Genomic DNA, 8,607 nt, shown 5'->3' with positions numbered 1-8,607 from the left:
AACTATCCTTGATATTATCTGAATTTTATCATTAAATTTAGTCTGTTCTAAAAGTTCTAAAATGCCATTAAATGATGAGCTCTTCAAAGGTTGAGACCATTCCTCTGTATTTTTGTGTGTACTAACTTTCACAAAATGGGTGCCCAATAAAAGATGGCAGGAGAAAGAAGAAAAAAATAGAATTAATTAGTTAGCATTTGTTCCTTTTAAAAATTTTTGTTTGTTTTTGTTTTGTTTTTGTTTTTTTGAGATGGAGTTTAGCTCTTGTCACCCAGGCTAGAGTGCAATGGCACAATCTCAGCTCCCCGCACTCTCTGTCTCCTGGGTTCTAGCGATTCTCCTGCTTAGACTCCCAGGCAGCTAGGATTACAGGTGCCTGCCACTACGGCCAGCTAATTTTTGTATTTTTAGTAGAGATGTGGTTTCGCCAATTTGGCCAGGCTGGTCTCAAACTCCTGACCTCAAGTGATCTGCCTGCCTCGGCCTCCCAAAGTGCTGGGATTACTGGTGTGAGCCACTGCGCCTGGCCTCTTTTTAAGTTTTTGAAATGTTTACATTTCACTTGTGTTAAAGACACAAATATATTTCAATTTTAATAATTATGCTTTTTAAATTTAATGTGTATTGAGATTAAAAGTACATTAAAACATCATTTCAGATATATTGCTATCTAGGTGGACAGTGCTAAGGTTCAGTCCAAATGAATGTCAAAACCTCGTCCACAGGTACCTAAGGATGCGCAAGGCAATGTCTCCGACTTTCAGCCACCCAGTCTTAGCCTCCTGTATCTGACAATCTGCAAAACTACTATTGTTATCAAATTGTCAATAAACTAGTAAAGAATAGGTGGTTTGAATCTTAAAATTACCTGGTTAAATCACTGGAAGAGCAATACTTTCAAGGTGAGGATGGAAGCATTGAAGAGGTGGTTGCCCAAAGTTCTATTATCCTTTTTATTTCTACCCATGAGCCTTGTAAGGAACATGACTGTGCTTTACTCAAGGATAGGCCAAGGTAGGATATTAACACCCTTCGTGATTCAGCGAGTTTAGGGCGCAGGCGTATAACTCCACTTGTTATCACAGCCATGTAGCCATAACATGGGAAGACCACCACTCGGCTCTAAGCCACTATTGTCTGTAAAAGGTATAATTGCCCTGCCAACACTGTACATTTGCTCGTGCTGGCACCCAGAGAAAGAGAGAGAACCAAAGTTGTCCATCTTTGCAGATGCACAGAGTGGAGCCAGGACACAGCTCAGCTTGCTAGTGCCCAAACAGAGAAAGAGTTAAGTTAATGATCCTGAAGGCAAGGGAGAGCCAGTCATGCGCCTTTGCGTGGAAGCCTCTGGACTAAGCAGCCGAGACAGGGCAGAAAGTGTGAGAAAGCTCTTGATGTGAGCTGCTGCTAAATAAAATCATCTTTCACCTGCCTACGGCCCCCCTGAGTGTTCTGCTCATCCACCCACTCCCTTCAGACCTCAACGTGACGTTTGGCATAGTTGTGAACCTGACAAGCCTCTATCTTCAGGCTTTTTTTAATTTGTTTTATAATAAATCTATGATTGCTTTCATGTCCTGAAAAAAAAGTCTTCTTTTTAAAATAAACTTTTTTTAATGTATTAAACTACATTTTAAATACAAACACTAAATCCATTAATAATATATATTTTAGTGAAAAAATATTTCCATTTTTGGAGCAAAATTGTTAAAAAAGAGGTAGCATAGGAAATAGCTGAAAGTCAAGATAGGACCTACCCCTTTTCCAACTTTGAAATGCTAGAAACCTCCAGATTTATTGGGAGGTGGTGATTATCTAATATAAAAACCAAATTTAAGGTTTTCCCGTTGTTCTCAATATGTCTTCTTTTTATTGTGTATATTTAAGGTATATAACCTGATGTTTTGATATAAATATATATAGCAAAATGATTACTACAAGCAAATTGACATAACCATTGTCTTCCATAGTTACCTCACCTGTCGGGAGGGCACCTAAAATCTTATCTCTTAGAAAATTTTTAGTACATATACAATGTTATTAATTATACTCCTCACTCTGTACATTGGATCTCTAGACATTCATCTTACATAATGGCAAGTTTGTAGCCTTTGACCTACTTGTCCCCATTTCCTCCCCCACCAGTTTTTTTATAGCTATTTACTGTTATTTGTTTTATTCTGACTACAATAAAGATTCCTGCATTGTTTTCGGTTATTATATCGCTTAAATTTTCAATAACATACTAAAGTTTAACACCCAACTTCCTTTTCCAGTGTAAATTTTTATTCTTTTTACTTTTTTTAAAGTGAGGCATCATTTACAAACAATAAAATTCACTCTTTTTTTTAAGTACACAGTTCCATGAATCTTGATAAATGTATACAGTCACCTAACCTCTGCAACAATCAAGATATAGAACATTTCCTTCACCCCAAAATGTACCCGTATGCCTCTTTGTAGTCACCTGTTCTCTAATCCTCAGCCCCAAGCAACTGCATGTTTTCTGTGTCTATAATTTTATCTTTTCCAAAATGTCATTGAAGTTAGATCATATAATGTGTAGACTTCTGTATCTGGCTTCTTTTGGTTTCATAATGCTTTTGAGATTCATCCAAGTTGTTAGGGGTAACTATAGGTTGTTCTTCATTATCATAGAGTATTTCATTGTGTGGCTGTACCACAAGTTGTTTAATCTCTTGTAAGTTTATGGTTATTTAGACCGTTTCCACTTTTTGGCTCTTATGAATAAAGCTGCTATAAGCATTTGTACATATATAGATCCTTGTATAGACATATGTTTTTATTTCTCTTAGGTAAATATTCAGGAGTGGAATTGCTGGGTTGTATATATCTAATTTTAGTAGTTGCTAATCTGTTTTCTAAAGTGACTGCATTATTTTGGAATCTCACCAGAAACATGGCAATTTCCGGTTGCTTTATATCATCATCAGCACTTGGTGTTGTGGGCCATTTTAAGTTTTGCCATTCTAGGAGGTGTGTAGTGGTCTCCCTTTGTGGTTTAGATTTTCCTAATAATTAATGATATTGTACAACTTTTCATATGATTCTTTATCCTTTTTTTTTTTTTTTTTTTGAGACAGAGTCTCCCTCTGTCACCCAGGCTGAAGTGTAGTGCTGTAATCTCGGCTAACTGCAACCTCCGCCTCCTAGGTTAAAGCAATTCTCCTGGCTCAGCCTCCCACCCAGCTAATTTTTGTGTTTTTAGTAGAGACAGGGTTTTGCCATGTTGGCCAGACTGGTCTCAAACTCCTGACCTCAGGTGATCTGCCTGCCTCAGCCTCCCAAAGTGCTAAGATTACAGGCTTGAGCCACCAAGCCCGGCCTGCCATGTGTATATCCTTTTAAGGAAGTATCTATTCAAATATTTTATTCATTTGTATTGAGTTATTTCTCATCTTATTGAGTTGTACCTCATGACTTTTGTTTTGTATGGAAATGTCTTTTCAGAAGAGTCTTGGCTAGCTATCTTGAGTAAAGACTCTCATTCAGAATCTGATTATTTCCTCATAATTAGACTCGAAACTTTTTGGCAAGAATAAATGAAGTTAAAAATATTATAATCTTAAGAACATTTCTATAGCTTTTCCGTTGCCTATTTTTTTCTTTTTTATGTTTTAGAGCTCTTTATATATTAGGGAGATTATCCTTTTATCTGCAATATAAGATGCAAATATTTTCCTCCTAGGCAGTCATTTGTCTTTTGATTTTGCTTGTGGTATTTTTGCCTCAAAGTTTGTTTAATTTTTGCTTCAGATTCTATTTGGTCACATTTTACTTATTCCTTCTGGAATCTGAGTCATAATTACAACAGACTCGCTTACACCTATTTAATATAATAATTAATACAAGCAGGCTAAATACACATCGAGCATTTTACTTTGATTGGAGTATGACCAGTACAGGGCTGGTAATTCACTATTAACTGTGTCATTTGTTTGGTTCTATCCAGTGGGATCCCCAGACACCTAACTGATTCAAATTAACTCTCAGCTAAATGGCTAGCAACACTAAAATATGGCAGTTATGTCCCCATTTACACATGTATTCAGACAGAAAAAAATAAGAAAGAATCCTCTCACTAGCTAAGGTGTCCAATGGTCTGGCCTACAGAAGTGTCTCCCTGACTAAGAGAAACAGGATACTTCAGTCTCACTCTCAATAAATCTCTGGACCGGGGCTCAACCAGCCTTCCCTTTCAGAGGCTGAAGATACTGAGTAATTCTACACGCGTCTGCATTCTCTTTTCTTGCCTTGGGTTTAGAGAATTACACTTCTATCTTGCCAAATTTTCTTTTTTTACAAAAAGAAGTATTTGCCTTAGAAAATTTTTAGGATATGTGACTAGTTACAGCAGAGGGTCCCAAACATTCACATAGTTCTCTTAATGATACAGTAACTTTTGTTGTTTGTTTTTTATGGCATCCTTTCATCAAAAGAAATACATAACAGCTTCATTTATTATGTTGTTACATCAAAATAACTTCAGTATTTTTGTGCTGACAACTTAGTAGCCATTTGAGAACACTGAAACACATACATTGGAAGAAAATATTTTTATTTTATTCTTTAAATAACCACAATTATGAATAATATGTGTATAACTGTTTGACGCTGCACGCATCTCAGCTCTTGAAATCAGATTGGGCATCACCATCTTCATTTCTTGTTCCACATGGATTTTTCCCACAGTGACTGCTTTGGCTTTTCATCACAGCAACCACTAGATCCCAAGTTGCACAAAGTTGTGGACTAATAGAAAATAATGTAGTGCCACCAAAGTGGAACTGTGGACTACCTTGAGCTGGTAATTTGCATCATGTCTGACAGTTGTCAAGTATCACTCACTGTCTCCCCGAAATTTTTAAAATATCCCCTGGTATCCCTGTGTGTTCACTGCAGTGCCTCTGGGGGATCTTCAGCACAGAGAATACAAACTGTGCTGATAAGATTCGTGTTTTTATAGAGAAATGTGACCTATTAATGACCTCTTTAATGGAACAGTAAATTCTCACAAACAGGTATTTTAGAAAATTAATGAAAATAACTAAATGTGGTACACTTTGTTTTCTATTCTCACAATTTATCAATTCGATTATTCAAAGATATCTATTAAGCAAATGATATGTCAGGGGCACGTCTCAAATAAATGAAAATTTATTTTCACACAAAAACCTGTACACCCATGTTCCTAGCAGTTGTATTCATAGTCGCAAAATACTGGAAACAATCTAGATGCCCTTTTTTTTAAATGAATGGCTAAACGAACCATGGTAATCTATACCATGGGATACTATTTAGCAAGAAAAAGAACAAATTATTGCTTCATTGGAACATTCTGCATGAATCTCCATGGAATTATGCTGAGTGAAAACAGCCAATCCCAAAAGGTAATTGCTATACTATTCCATTTATATAACATCCTTGAAATGAAAAAGTGGAAACAGAGAGTAAATTAGTGGTTACCAGGGTTTACGAGGGGATGGGGACAGGAGGGAAGTAGATGTAGCTCTTAAAAGGTCATATTATGGATCACTGTGGTGATGGAAATGTTCTGTGTCTTGACTGTATCAATGTCAATATCTTGGTTGTGATATTGTGTTTTAGTTTTGCAAGATGTTACCATTGGGGAAAATTGGGTGAAAAGTACATAGGATCTCTCTGTGTTGTTTCTTACAACTGTGTATGAATTTACAGTTACCTCTAAATGATTTTTAATGTAACAAAAAAGACCTAAAAACCAACCAATGACTATTTTAGTAAATTAACTGGAGAAGACCATTTTCAATGACATGAAAATCAAACCCATAAGGAAAAAACAACTCAGGGATGGGTCTGCCTTTATGAAAGGGATCTGTGCTACAAAAAAACTTGCTGAGCAAAAACAATAGGCAAAAAAATATCAAATTTAAATAAATAGTTATCATTTGCATCCTTCTGAGGAAAAATGTTTAAGAGGTTTGTTAACATTCAGTCATGACAGTTTTCTTAGAAAAGAAATAATATCATTTACTTCCTATGATGAAGTAAATTGATAAATTTCCAGGGACAATTTAGCAATAAATACTGTTTTTAGTATGTTTATTCTTTATCACAATTCCTAATGTATTATTTTGTCCCATAGAAATACTGATATGAGATTGCAACAGTTTATCTTAAAAGATATCAATTACTGTATTCTTTGCAATATTAGCAAAATAGAATCAACTCAACAATCCATAATTTGGTATGAGTTAAATCAATTGTGGTATATGGATACAATGCACTGATATTCAGCAATTAAAAATAACAAAATAAATCTATATACCTACAGTATATATATAACATATATAACATATATGCCTATCACACATATCTATGGTATACATATATATACAGTACACATACACAGATATATACAAAGTTTTCTACAGTATGTATACATATTTCTTAGCAAGAGCTATGTTGTTAATTTTATATATATTATGTATTACATATAATTTATTATATATAATATAGTGATATTAATATATTAAATGTTAACATACAAGATATAATTAATATATAAATTAGTCTATATAACATATATAAATTTTATATTAATTTTATATATATGCATACATACACTATGAAAACCTTTAGAAAAATTGAGCACAATGGCTATCACCAAAGAATGTATTAGACGAGACTTTTTTTATGTTTAACATTTTTGTCTTGTTTGCATTTTATATTATTTCATGAATTTTCTTAAAGCCACCTGTCTTCAATAGTACTTCCCCTGCCCCCAACTTCTGACTGAAATATACTTAAAACTTAGGTACTGGATTTGCTTCACCTGATATAGCTTTTAAGTCATTTTCTAAAATTAAGGACATTTTCAGATCTACTTATCTGACGCTTTTTAACTATTTCTGAAATGAAAAAAGATAAACAACATAGTGTATAGGGTTATAGCTGGAAGCAGCATGCTTAAAATATAGTTTTATTCTAATTATTCATAGGCATCTTCCTTTCCTTTCTACAACAGCATCCTTTTAATTTACCTTTTAAATAACATTTTAAATTGTCCAAATAAGTCATTAAGCAACTCTCTTAATAGACTCTCTGGGAAATTTTGCCATATCCATTCTTTGACTATATTGTGGTACAATTGATGGTGGCAGCCACTCCAGTTCGCCTGCCATCATCCCGGCTGCAGCAAGGAGGCACAACCAGGGCTGCATGCTCCACACAGCAGGCAGGAGCCCTGCCCTCCTGGGTGGGACTGCAACTGCCCAAACTGTGGCTGCAGTCTCAGGCATGCCTGCACTCTTGGGGCCTGGGAAAGGTCCCCCACTCTGCTCTCACAGGCTAGAAAGTGCCTGCCCCCACCATCTGGCTTCTCCCTGCTGTTGGCACCTGCTCCAATCTCAGAGCAAAGTCAGGCCAAGCCCAGGCACCATGAAAAGCAGGAGGCAGACAGAGTTCCAAGTGGAAGGGGGTGAGTTTCCAGTAAGGTCCCTCCTTCAGGCCAGGGAGGGCCTGAAGGTTGGGGGCCAGGCTGCCAGTCCCACAGACCCAAGAGCGAGCTGGTGCCTTTTCCAGTCCCACCCATGGCCACCCTTGGGCCAACTGGCATGCACTTTCTCCCCTCTGAGGCCCATAAAAGCCCTGGGTTCAGCCAGAGTTGAACAGACACAGGATGATCAGCTGCAGAGAGGAGCTACCCTCTCTGCTGAGAGCTTCAGAGACCTGCAGAGACAACCAAACAACCTGCCTGTGAAGAGGAGCTACCCTCTCCAGGACCTCCTCTCTGCTGAGTGCAGTAGCCATCCAGAGGACCAGCTGCAGAGAGAAGCTACCCTCCCTGCTGAAAGTGGAATGCTCCACAAATGACCTGCATGCCTACAGAGGGGAGCTACCTACTGTCGGTCTCCACTGAGCTGTTCTAACACTAAATAAAGTTCCTTGTGGTCTTCCTCACCCTTCACTTGTCTGTGCACCTCATTCTTCCTCAACATAGGACAAGAACCCAGGCAAAGGCACCACTGGCCACAGAAATTTCTGGAAATAAAATTGACACCCCAAAGACCCCAAAACACAGTGACAGCATATTCTTGAGCCTGTACAAATCTCAGTGTAGAAAAAGGAACACTACTGGAGGAATTAATAAATATTTTTGTAGGAATCAACTTAAAGGAAACTTAAGCTTTTCATAGATTAGGAATTTTGAGAATCTTCAGATTAAACAGACTCTTCAGGAGATACACATTGTCCACCTAGAAGCATCCATCAGTGCCTCGCACACCACAGTGTCTCTGGGATATGTAAGTCCTTTTTAGAAAAGAAAAAGAAATCTAAGGGTTAGACTCGAGGAGGACATTCAGAAATCACTTAAGTGAGTGGGACTCTTCAAGGATGATTTTTGCAAATATTAGGTAAATTCTGCAGCTACTGGTGCAGCTCCTACTAGCATTCTAAGTAAGTTTTTTTTTTTTTTGAGATGGAGTCTTGCTGTGTCACCCAGGCTAGAGTGCAGTGGTGCGATCTCTGCTCACTGCCAGCTCCGCCTTCTGGGTTCAAGCCATTCTCCTGCCTCAGCCTCCCGAGTAGCTGAGACTACAGGCA

Source organism: Gorilla gorilla, chromosome 9 (assembly GCF_029281585.2).
Source record: "Gorilla gorilla gorilla isolate KB3781 chromosome 9, NHGRI_mGorGor1-v2.1_pri, whole genome shotgun sequence".
Lineage (NCBI taxonomy): Eukaryota > Metazoa > Chordata > Mammalia > Primates > Hominidae > Gorilla > Gorilla gorilla.
This window is presented reverse-complemented; position numbering follows the sequence as displayed.